The sequence below is a fragment of the Geotrypetes seraphini genome, chromosome 2, assembly GCF_902459505.1.
Source record: "Geotrypetes seraphini chromosome 2, aGeoSer1.1, whole genome shotgun sequence".
Lineage (NCBI taxonomy): Eukaryota > Metazoa > Chordata > Amphibia > Gymnophiona > Dermophiidae > Geotrypetes > Geotrypetes seraphini.
The window spans coordinates 372887290-372900476 of record NC_047085.1 but is presented as its reverse complement, the minus strand read 5'-3'; the positions used below and the strand labels follow the sequence as shown (position 1 = coordinate 372900476).

At 43.7% G+C, this 13187-nt stretch overlaps 1 protein-coding gene across 4 annotated transcripts in view; it reads right to left on the bottom strand.

Annotated features, from left to right (window-relative positions):
- RPRD1A (regulation of nuclear pre-mRNA domain containing 1A) overlaps positions 1-13187 on the bottom strand; it is a 198151-nt gene that overhangs the window by 40995 nt on the left and 143969 nt on the right. The window lies entirely within an intron of this gene.

Sequence of the window (13187 nt, the reverse complement as noted above, 5' to 3'; positions counted from 1 at the left end):
TATATTCAGATCTTGGTGAACGGGGGCCTGTTCGATAGTTGGTACATATGGTGCCTGTTGATGGAAGAGTGCCCGTGTGGTTGGCAGCACAGAATGTGCTTGTAGCTGTAGAGAGCGCCTGTATGGTAGGTGGCACAAAATGCACATGTTGCTGCACAGATACTGGAATTGGCATCTGTGTGGTAGTTGGTACAGAATGGGCCTATGCAGAGTCCGGCCATTGTTTCTTCGCAGGAAGAGATGAAGCGTTCAGCAGCACTGGAGGGGGAACAGTGCCTTTGCTTCTTAGTTATTTTACACAGCTCCCTCAATGGCAGCAGCACCACCAAAGAAGTTGAAATAGAGCTAGACATTGAAGTTGACGGCCCTGGAATAGGGCGATGAATAGAAGCCTCTGCGCCGGAGTTGGCCATTCTCGACGTCACTTCAAAACTGGCCCAAAAGATTAAAATTCCTCAAGAGGAAAATAACCCGGAGAGAAAAGCCAACATGAGGATTCTCAGAGAGGAGGCTAGTAGGCAGAGGTTTAAAGCATTCCTTGCAGTTATACTGGCAAATAATATAAAAAGAAAATAAATTTAATATGGGCAGGCACCAAATATATGAAGTTAAAACAAAGAAAATAAATGCATAGAATATACGTATGTTAAAAATGGTCAGATCAGGGTGCCAGGGAAAGGTGGGAGACTTCCAGCATGCACCAGAAAACCAGGAGGAACAGGAAGGAGCTGGCTGAGTGACCAAATGCAATTCCTGCAAAGGCTCAGAAATAAGATTTGGCAAAGCTGCAGACTAAACAAGAACAGAAATGTGGGATAGTCCCCAGGTTCTAGAGCCCCTGAAGATCCAGCATACAGTTCCTAGCCCTCCATCCTTGGATGCGCTGCACCTTGGGGGTCAGTAAGCTGGACATCAGGAAGATCAAAAACAACGGCTGTGACAAGGACATGCCCAGAAAAGAAACACCCCTGGGGGGGCCGCAGATGTGAAGCGGGGGTTGTTTTTTTTTTTATTTTTTTTTTTTTACAAGTTTCAGAAACTCTGCGAAAGTCTCCAGCTCCTGGAGTGCATAGTCACCCACAGATGACTTAACCATGCGATTCAGAGGCAGCGGAAGGACCGAAGCCATTCCAAGCCCCCAAAATAAATAAGGTTGACCCACTAGGCTAGCTGAGTGTTCTGTCACCTGCTTGAGCAGGGGAGAAGCTAAGCTTTGCGATGCTGCCCCTCCCGGCTGCGCCACATGGCACATGGTGCAAGAACACTCCTAAAGTTTTTATTTGCTCAATCCTAGCTAAAATTCATGTTTAGAGAGCTTAAGGACTCCAACCCAACAAGATTTGAGGCAAAAATTGCAGAAGCAAGGATCTACTGAAAAAATGATCGCTAAAAATCCAAGATGGCCGCCACTGTAAAATTTGCACCAAAATCACAATATTTACCACACTTAAAGTTAAAAAAGCCAAGTTTAGGATTTTTCAGGGTGGGTGAACACAGGGGGATATACAGAAACCTTGAAAACCTAACTTTTCAGACCTCACAGGCTGTAACAGCCTTCACTGTGACCTATCTGTGAATCTGTGCTATAGTCTGCCTCAGCTCTTAAAGCAGCTGGAATAGAGAATCACTGCCTCATGCTGGGAATAACATAACATCATAAGTTATGGGAATGGCTCTGCAAAGCTGATCATCGGGCTGCCAGTCAAGACCCCATGCCTGACTACACCTCCACACCTGTGGACTGGACGGGCAGAGAGAAGACGCAGCCAGCACCCTGCAAGACATCGCTGAGCCTCCTAAGGGCACCTTAACAGCCTGCAATCGACCCCTGCTTAACAGTAGGTGAGACAACTTCAGGGACGATCTTGAGGTTCAAAGAAACTAAGCAGGCTGGTTAACAGGTACGCACTGGGATTAATCTGTCAGCTACAGACAGAAGTTTGTATTCTCAATGCAGGCAAAGTGACAGAAATGTGCCAAATACAAGAATCCTAAAGAAAAAAGGACTGAATAAAATAATAAAATGTGGAAAGGAGAATGAACATACTCCTGCAGGCACATGTGCAGAAGGAACAAGCTATACGAGGAGCTAAGGAGCTCTGTGACATACAGAAGAGGCACAGAGAAAAATCAAAACTGGATTCCTTCTGCAGATGACACATGGTCTAGAATGTCTCACCTATTGCACTAGAAATCCCTTTAAAAAGGAGGAACTTGCTTTTCAGGCAATTCAGAGATTTCCTTTCCCTCCTCCCCAAGACTTTGGAGAAAAGTTGAACAGATGCTGTTTCCAGAAAATTAAATTATTTTGTTGAGATCTGCAGCTCTTTGCTACCTTTAAGAGGGTCCAAGAGGCAGTTCCATTTATTTTCTATCTGATATTCTGCAATAGTGTGGTGCATATGTAGTAGTAGGAGGAGTGAAGACTTGCTCTCCCCCACCATACCAAGAGAAAGTTGGAAAGTCTATAGAATTAGTTTTCTGTCTTTTGTTAGGAAAAAAAATTATCTGCTCTTGTTACCCGGTATGAAGGGAATCCTAAGTTACTCTGGCCTCAAAAGAGGGCTATAGAAACTTTCTTGAATGATAATAATAATAATTGTATTTTGTATACCGCCATACCCAGTGAGTTCTAGGCGGTTCACAGCAGATAGATTCAGTACAAACAGTGCAGTTGAAATTAACAATAAAAATGAGCAAAGCAATTATAAAAGTAACATGCTGGTTATACGTCTACAATTTAAGTGAAGGGAGCAGAGAATACATGCAATAAGTACAAAAGTACAAGGAATAAGGACATGCATAAGTACATGCAGTAATACATGCACCAGAAAGTACATGCAACAAAATACATGTAATAGATACAATAAGTACATGCATACAGTTTAAGAGGAGAACTGCATACACGCCATAAGGAAGGAGCCTATATGGAGAAGGTAAGCAAGCCGTAAGGAGGGAGCCACAATCTCAGAAGGGTGAGAGGGGAAGGTCACGGGAATGATTAAGGATTCGGTCTGTTGAATAGCTGAGTTTTAATCTGAAGGGAGAAGCCTAATGGTTAAGAGCAGCATGCTAAAATTCAGATAGCCACAGTTCAGATCCTATGGTTAGGCCTTGTGACTATGGGCAACTTGTTTCACCCTCCTTACTAGAGCACAAGCAGGTGATTAGTTTGGTGGATGTTATGGTTGACACGCTCAGAACAATATAGTGTCTTGGGGGTGAGGAGTTCTTATGTTCTTGGGTATTCAAACCCCTCTCATGCACAAGTACTCTTCTGCTTTAAAAAATATTTTTTACCCCAAGGTTGCTAAGAGCAGGGGGTTTCTACTTCCTTCCTGGTGTCAGAGTTTTAAGGTTAGTGTCTCTTTAGGAGAACCACAATTAGAAAGTATGAAAAACATCAACAGAAGATTAAGGAGAATTTCTCCCTCATTCCTTGTGTGAAGCCCTAGTCAAAACAAGCACATTTTAAAATAATTTAAAACTGTGCTTCCTGAAATGGTGCAAAACTCAATGGGGAACATATGAATTGCCATACTGGGACAGATCGAAGGTCCAAGCCCAGTATCCTGTTTCCAAGCATGGCCAACCTAGGTCCCTAGTACTTAGCTAGATCCCAACTTGTAAAACAGATTTTATGTTGCTTACGTTCCTAGGAATAAGCAGTAGATTTCCCCAAGTCATCTCAAAAATGGCTTATGGACTTCTCTTTTAGGAAATTATACCTTTTTAAAACCCCAATAAGCTGATTTCACCACTTTCTCTGGCAACGAATTACAGAGTTTAATTACATATTGTGTGAAGAAATATTTTCTCTGGTTTGTTTTAAATCTACTACTCGGTAGCTTCATCGCATGCCCTCTAGTCCTAGTATTTTTGGAAAGATTAGGTTCTTACCCTCGATAATCTTTCTAGTAGAAAGGCATGAGTCTTGAACCAGTGGGCTATTCACTTCTAGTTGTAAGATGTGTAGAACAGTGGTCCCCAACCCTGTCCTAGTGACCACTAGGTCATTCGGGTTTTCAGGCTAGCCCTAATGAATATGCATGAAGCAGATTTGCATGCCTGTCACTCCTATTATATGCAAATCTCTCTCATGCACATTCATTAGAGCTAGCCTGAAAACCCGGTTGGCGTGGTGGTTCTCCAGGACAGGGTTGGGGACCACTGGTATAGAAGACATCATCTACATTTTCTTCTCTTGGCTTCGCCTCCTTCACCAGAGGGCTGCGCTATATCCCCTCAGTTCATCCCAAAGCAATTGACAATCACTATAAAAGGAGGATATGGGGAACTCTCTGACTTGAGCCCAGTCTGTTCTGCTCTGTAACGATTAAAATGTAAAAAAATCAATGCAAACAAAATACTTTAAAACAAGGTGGACACAAGCAAGCAACCTACTTGAGTGCAACCAGCTCTAACAGTTATATATTGTAGTTCTCACAGGCTCTCATTTGTCTTTTTCAATAGGGAGTTATCTCATTACTCTTCAGATCTGTTGGATAGGATAAAATGTAGTATCTGGAAATTCCTTCATGTTTGAACCAAGAAGCAAGCTAAATGCAATCTGACAGAGCAGGCCTTTAAGACTCATATGCCTTTCTACTAGAAAGAAGATTATCGAGGTAAGAATCTAACCTTCCCTTCTAGTGCAAAAGACACATGAGTCTTGAACCAGTGGGACATTCCAAAGAAGTCCCCTGAGTTTAGAGTGAGACAGATGAGCCTGCTGCTAACACTAAGGACCCAATCGTGCCACTACATCTCCCCTGTAAAAGTTTGTAAATGTATGGAGGGTGGACCACATAGCCTTCCTACAAATCTCCTCAGGTGAAACTGCCCAGAACTCTGCTCATGAAGCCGCCACACTCCTCATAGTGTGCGCTCTCAAAAGAAATTGGTGGTTGTTTACAACATCCAATATTTGCTGAAGAAATAGCCCTTTGAATCTGACTTGTTAGAACAAAAAAAAAAAAGATCTGAAAAACGAAAATCATTTGTTACCTCAAGATAATGGGGAGCTCTCATTACAGTCAACACACCAAAACTTTTGGCCTTTGTCTTCAAACCAGTGGCAAGGATTGCGGGCAGTCGAACTTCCTGATTTACATGGAAGGCCGAGACCACTTTTGGCAGAAAAAACGGTACCATGTGCAGGGAGATGCCAGCCTCCTAAAATCTGAGGAAAAGCTCTCTGCATGACAGATCCTGGATCTCCAAGACCCTGCTCTCTAAAACAATCACTAACAGAAAAAACAACTTCATAATTGTAAGATCCCACAGCGACACCTCTTGTAAGGGGGCTCGTATGGAGCCTTAATGAGGTCCTGCAAGAATGTTAAGATTCCACATCGGGCACAGCTGTCGCAAAGAAGAATGCAGCCGCAACACTCCCTTCAAAAAAAATCTGGCTATACCAGGATGGAAAGCCAAAGAACTTTCTCCACTCAAGCCCAAAAGTGTACAAGGCCTGCCATCTACACATTGATGGAACTAATCACCAGGCTCTTCTCAAAACTGTCCAGAAGACATGCAAGGGTCATGGACATTGGGGCCTAAAAAGGCTCTACATTCTGCTTAGCACATCAGTGCTGAAAACATTTTCCAAGCCTTAGAATATTACAATCAGTGCTTACATAGACCTTAGGAGGGTAGCTATGACCCCCTCTCCAAGTGCCCTGTCAAAGGCTAAAGTGAACTGAATCCCAACAGGCAACTGAATCCTGCGAGAGAAAGGTAGAATGAAATAGTTTGAGACACTTGTCCCACTTTAGCCATGTCAGATCCATGCATCACAGCTAACACAGCCTATTTGGAGCAATCACAATTACCAACCCCGGGGTGGGGTTGCTATTCTTCAAATAACCCGGCCTATCATGGCCACAGGGAAAATGCATAAAAAAGCCCTTTCTCTGGTCAGGATCGTACTAGAGTACCAATGCTAGCACTTTCACGTTTGAAACTTCAGGTGAAGAATTAAGAGACAGTCTTGTTGGCTACTGGTGCCAACAGATCAAACGTTGGATGCTCACAGCACCTCACAATGCTGTTGAAGGTCTTTCGGGTTGAGACTTGGGTCCGCCGGTTAAATAGTCAGTCTGCACATCGTCTACTCCCGTCACATGTGCTACTGATAGCCTATATGTGGACTTCTGCCCAGTGAAACAACCACCAGGCCTGTAGTCTCAACAGCGCACTTTTGGTGCCTCCCTGGCTGCTGATGTATGCTATAGCTGTGGCCTTGTTCAAGATAATACTGACTGCTTTGCTTTGTAGAGTGTTCTCCAATTAATGCAGCACTAGACGAATGGCTCGCAGCTCCAGTTGAAAGGCATCCTCCAAAAGAATAACCATCTGCCCTGAATGGGATGGCCTCCCCAACCGAAAAGACTGGCATCTGTCATCAGTACCACCCAAGAGAATATGCAGACAGGCAAGCCTTTGGACACCAACTCTAGCTGGAGTCACCAACTCAATTTTGATGTGCCATCATCATCCAGGACAGCGGCATCTGGAAAGAATCTGTCTGCAAAAACCAGCAGGACAATAGCGTGTCCTGGAGAGGGCATAGATAAGGTTTCAGCCAAGGAACAATCTCTATTGTTGCCATTATTGACGCCAGCACCTATAGCTAGTGCCAAACTGTAGGAGCTTGCATTGACAGGAGCTCCCAAGTCTGAGGTCTTAGTCAGTTTGTATGGCTCTGGAAGAAAAACACAGCTTTCTACTGTGTTGAAGCGCATCCCCAAATACCCTATGGGTTGTATCATTTCCAGGTGGATTATCTAAAAATTGATGATCAAACTCAGTTCCTGTAGCAGGTAGGCAACTGGCACCACTGCTTTTTAGTCATTGGCCTTGGACAAAGCTCTGATCAGCCAGCTGTCCTAGCATGGATGCAGCTGAATCCCTACCTTGTGCAGGTGCACTGGTGTAACTACCATCACCTTGGTAAAGGTGTGAGGTGCTGTTGACAGACCAAATGGAAGTGCTTAGAATTGGAGATGCATTTTTACATATTTCCAGCTCACAGGAAGTTATTGAGATTTTGTGGGATAGAAAGACAAGTTAGCATCTGTCAAACCCAGGGAGACTAGAAATTCCCCTGGCACCACCGAAGCTATGACCGAATGAACAGACTCCATCTGGAATTGGGGCATTCAGTGCTGCATTTACCGACTTCAGATCTAGGATTGGCCTCGAGTTGCCTTGAGTCTTTGCTGGCCATAATAAAAGTATATAGAGTATCTACCCAAGCCCGATTCCTTGGTTGGTATGGGTTCTACGACTTGAATATCCATGAGTCGCATTACCATTGTTTGGGCTGTGGCTGCTTTTACCGACCATCCATCCGGCGAGTCTGCAAATAAGTCCAGCCCTTTGATAAGTAGCAATTGTCCTTTGAAAGATAGCCTGCTTAACATAGTTTTGGAAGCAGAATATCCTGCCCATTACCTAATCCAGAGCATTCTAAGGAGATAGAATAAGCAGAGACCTTGTTCATGACCCCAAACACATCATAGAGAGCATCTGCTACATAATCCATCCCAGAAATTAGCAACTGAGGGTAAGTGTCCTCCTCCTCTAATGGAGCCTGACAATATAATATGCAACAAAAGAAGCTGCTGCATTCAGCTCCATAGCAGAGGCCTCAAACTAACTTTTGAAGACTAAATCCACCCTGCGGCAGGACTGTTAGAAATCCACTACAGGGCAGGACTGTTAGAAATCAGGAGCCAGCGGATACAATTCTGTCCTAGTCCTGGCAATTTGAAAGGGACTCTTCCAATGCTCCGTTAACATTAATGTACTGTCAGAGTGCAAAGGAAAAGAAGGTAGATTGAGGCTTAGAGCTGCTTATGATAGAATGATAAGCAGCAAAGCTCTGCAGGAGTTCCAGCTTCAATACCCACAAGGATTCTGTGATTACCTCCAGCCAAACTGTCGGCTTAAAAAAGGCAGCACACCTTCAGGTCCTCCCGAGTGACGGGTTGTGACAGACTTCAGACTTCTGTGTGCTAGCCCTAGCCTGAGACTCAGAATCCTTTAAAATTGAAGATTAATTTTGAGGGATCCTCAGTCATCCCATCCTTCACTGCCTGGAACTCAGGTTCCATCCAGTGAACCTTCAGAGGTGGAAAAGCACTCTGTGAGGACAAATCCCCATACACAACAGCTGGCAAGGGGAGCTGTTACTGACCTGGAGGGATTAACAAGAGGAAGCTTTCTGAGTGTTCCCTGGTCTCCTGCAGCAGCGTTTCGGCGTTTCCTTGTACCCGCCCGCAGGCATCGACAGAGACGGACCCCTGACGTCACCGGGTCCGTCTCCAAATACTTTAAAGTGCAGCCACTGCCGCGGCTATCCGGGGAGCTGTTACTGACCCGGAGGGATTAACAAGAGGAGGCTTTATGAGTGTTCCCTGGTCTCCTGCAGCAGCGGTTCGGTGTTTCCTTGCACCCACCCGCAGGCATCGACAGAGACGGACCCCTGACGTCCCCGGGTCTGTCTCCAAATACTTTAAAGTGCAGCCGCTGCTGCGGTTGCAGCCGCAGCCGAAGGGGCATGCCCAAAGGGGCACGCCAGGCCCCTTGGGAGCCACGAGGAGCCGGGGAGCTGGAATCCAAGTTGGTTATTTACTCTTATAATTATTGTATTTTTCATTTTTTGATCTGAATATGGGGAAAAGAAAAATTAAACCAAAAAGTTCAACACCTGCTGTATCTGGCCCCATGGACAGGCATTTGTTATCACTATCTGAAAATCCCTCAATAGCACCATTAAACATTGATTCCTCTTTGTCAAGAGCTTTAATGAGTCCCCTCGAACGGACTCCTCCCCTTCACCCAGTATCTAGTGATAGTAGGAATATAAACCCTGCTAATTCCAACGGACAAGTGGTATCCTCTACCCACATTAATAAATTAGTTTATACTGAAATACCTAAACCACTGATTTTTTCAGTTGGAGGGGAGGAAAATCCACTAACGGAGGAAACACAAGATATTACCCTTAAAGATTTATGGTTAGGAATTTCTAGAGTTGAAGGGTTTCTCAGGACAATGATGAGACAAATGTGGGACTTTTCTCAGTCAGTTTCTCATAAATTAGAAAATGTGGATTCCAATTTAAATTGTTTGGACAACAGCTGGTGAGATACCATATGGTGCGGCTAGACCCTGATAAGCCATATAAGCTTGAAACATAAGACCAACAAAATCAAGGATGAAGCCCTGAACAGGACATCTGCAGAGAGAAACTGAGGGGCTACAGCACAGCCCTTTGTTGAAGGAGGCAGAGCCAAGAGAGAAGAAAAATGTAGATAATACCTTCCTACACAACTTGCGACTAGAAATGAATAACCCACCATTTCAAGGCTCGTATGCGTTTTTGCACTAGAAAGGTGTATTCCTATTGTAGTCTGGTGAATACATGTGTAGATTTTTGGCCCACCTAAACTACATCTCATGTTTGCATGGGATAGATCTCCCCATATAAAATAATGGATTTATGACTTCACCATTTTGCCTATGTATGCGAGCTATATGTGTCCTTTGTCCAAAGTTTGTGCTCTTTCCCTCCCTCCATTCTGTGCCACAAGTATGTGCCTCCATCCCATGGGTGTTTACCTTCTTCTGGCCAGCTCCCTCCTCCTTCCCAGCCAGTCGTTTCTCTGCACAAAGCCACGGGCAGCAGCTCCTATGTGCGTCCCACGGCTGAGCCGGAAGCCTTCCCTCTGACATCAAAAGAGCTTCCTCCGTCAGAGGGAAGGCTTCCAGTTCAGCCTCTGCCCGTGGCTTTGTGCAGAGAAATGTCTGCAGCTGGAAGGAGGGAGTCGACCAGAAGGTAAACACCCAAGGGAGGGAGGCATGTTGGAACAGCGAAGGTAGAATGATGATCTCCGTTTGTAAGTACGAGTCTGACGTAAGTTAGATGTTCGTAAAATGGGGACTGCCTGTACTAATCCAAAAGAGGGACAGCACACCAGAGTAAAAGATGGGGAGAAAAAAATCCTCAAACTCAAATCCTCACAGCGGCAGTTACATACTGTGCAATAAGCTTCTGACAATTACATCTCAATCATTAAAAAAACCTCCATCGTTCAAATACCAGCCCACTATTGTGCACAACAGGAAAAACGGACTAAGGCTGAGAAATCAGTGGTAGATTTAAAGTTTGTTGGAAGTCACCAGCTTCGGCTAAGTTTTTCTTTTTTTACCTGTTGTGCACAATAGAGGGTTGTCCCATCTTGAGTTATGGTGACATTTATGCTTATGATGTAATTGTCAATAATATAAAAATATATAAATGATCAACTGTCAGACATTATCCCACAGTTTTGCCATACTTCATTCTCTAGTATTTATACATCTTACTGGTCCTCAGCGGGCCACCACACACTCAAACTCTCTCATTGTGCTGGGCTTTATGCTCCCACTCGTCATTGGATCCAGTATAGAAATTTTTTTTTAGATATTTTAAGAAATAATTTAACCTATTCAAATAAATATGTACTAAAAGTACTTAGCTGTGCCATAGATGCTATTCAGGGGGGGGGGGGGTATGTAGGGTAGAATCACCAAATCACCAACATGTTTCACCCGTGTGGTTCTAAGGGCTTTCTCAAGGTTCCCACTCCCTCTTTAACCATTCATCCCGACCATTCGGACACAATGGTCGGGATGAATGGTTAAAGAGGGAGTGGGAACCTTGAGAAAGCCCTTAGAACCACACGGGCGAAACATGTTGGTGATTTGGTGATTCTACCCCTCCTGAATAGCGCCTGTGGCACAGCTAAGTACTTTTAGTACATATTTATTTGAATAGGTTAAATTATTTCTTAAAATATCTAAAAAAAAATTTCTACACTAGATCCAATGACGAGTGGGAGCATAAAGCCCTGCACAATGAGAGAGTTTGAGTGTGTGGTGGCTGAGGACCAGTAAGATGTATAAATACTAGAGAATGAAGTATGGCAAAACTGTGGGATAATATCTGACAGTTGATCATTTATATATTAGAATAGTCTTCATTCTAATTCATTAAACTAGTGCCTAAGGTTACATATGATGTAATTGTCAGCAGCTTATTGCACAGTATGTGACTGCTGATGTGAAGATTTGAGTTTCAGGCTTTTTTTCTCCCCATTTTTTGTAAAGTCACATACTCTGGTCTGTTCTCCTTCTATTAGCTTAGTAATAAAAGACTTTTTTGCTAACCGTTTTGCATAAGTTGCTATAGGAATCTCACTTAACTCTGCCCCTCCACTCACACACTCCTCATTCCTTGGATCTTACAGCACCGAAAGATAATGTGACTGGATCTGATTATGTTCCAAGAAAAGAAAAAAAATGTTCAACTAAACAATGAAGTCAGTACACATATAAATAAAACTTTAACTTTGCTATATGATTACATGAAGAATACTACAAAGTCCCCCATCCTTCTTCACCCCCAAATCTGAAAACATATCTGTGAGTAAGGCTTCTTTTTTCCTGCATCAACTTAGGACAAGTCCTACAGCAAAGGTTAAAACATTCTGTAGCAAATTTGCATACACCAGCATGCATTTAATAAAACAATATAGTTAAAGTCTGCCTCACCTTCAAGCCTATCTCTGCTCCTACAATCCTCCCAATCATAGCTGTCTACATCTTCCTACCAATGGAGTCTTCACCTCTGAAGCTTCCAGGGCCATGGTCTCTTCACTAATAAACTATTGTGATTCTAAATTACCAAACTTATCAAGAAGTCATCAGGCATGATGCCTTAAAACAAAGGCATGATGCCTTAAAACAAAGGCATGGGGAAAGCAATCCTCATTCTAGGTACTGTCCTAGCAAAAAATAGACCATATGTATAAATGTGCCTTGATTTATCATGCTACTAATAGTAAGAACTGGGGATGGCAGGCATTAAGACACAAGAGAGAGGCAGTGGTTAATAAACCTGTCCTGAGAGATCCAAGATGGCCGACGGTCCCGGACGCTGAGCAGCACGGCGGAGATTTTCTGAAAACTTTTCAGAAAGGAAAGAGTTACTTACTCAGAATGCCGAAGAGGAGAGGCCGCAGCGCCGCTGGAGCCTCGCGGCGTTCGGCGGTCCCCTCGTTCGGCAACATAGAAGAACTCCTGCGTCGGATGCAGGATGTCCCGGCAGCGTCGTTGCCCCCGCTGGAGACGCCTCAGAGGGGCGGGAACGAGGCGATCTCCTTGGGGCTGGAGACTACGCTGAGCCCCGATGCTAGGGCACCTCCCCCACCTCCTCAGGTTACCAGCTCCCCACGAGAGGAGGAGCTGCCGGTAGAAGGCAGGCATCTACCCTCGGAGGCCAGGGAGAACAGTGAGGGGAGCGTGGAAATGGACTCCCTGAGTTTTCAGGTGAGTCCAAAGAATATTGAGGAATTGGAAACATCAGGAACTACTTCAGGCCAGCAGAAGGATTACCAGGAACAGCTGAAAACTGGTGAGACTATTCAAACTTTTAATTCTTCATATGTTATTGAAAAACCCAGAGAAGTAACACTGGATTCAATTTGGGATTTGGTGGCTGACCTAGCCAAGTCTGTCAAGCCCCAGCTTTTGCAGCTGGAAAATAAAATTACTCTTCAAGAAACTGAGATAAAAAATATAAAAGTTGAAATTGGTGAATCTAAGAATTCTATTGAGAATATACAACAGGAATTAAAAGCATTAAAACAGCTTAATGAAGTAATAATAAAAGATAATACAAATATGCGTAGAAAATTGGAAACTTTGGAGAATTTTTCGCGTAATAATAATCTCCGACTGATTAACTTTCCTAAGATACCCTCGGTGACGCCTAGGGATATGTTGAAACGTTATATGTTGGATATTTTGGGTATTCCAGAGGATACATTACCACCACTTACTCAAGTATATTACCTACCTACGAAACCTATTAAATCACCATCTAAACAACAGGAGAATAATCAACCAATTAATGTTTCAGCAATTTTGGAACTTTCCAAAGCTTGCATCTCTGGCAACATTGCTTCTTACTGTGGCTCTTGCCCCAGATAAAAACTGGTTGCTTAGATTGTTCTTTAGAAACAAAATGAAAGAATTTCTTGGACAAAAAATATTAATGTTTCCAGACTTGGCACGGGAAACCCAGAGAAGAAGACGAGAGTTTCTTTTGTTGAAACCAGGAGTTATATCTCTTG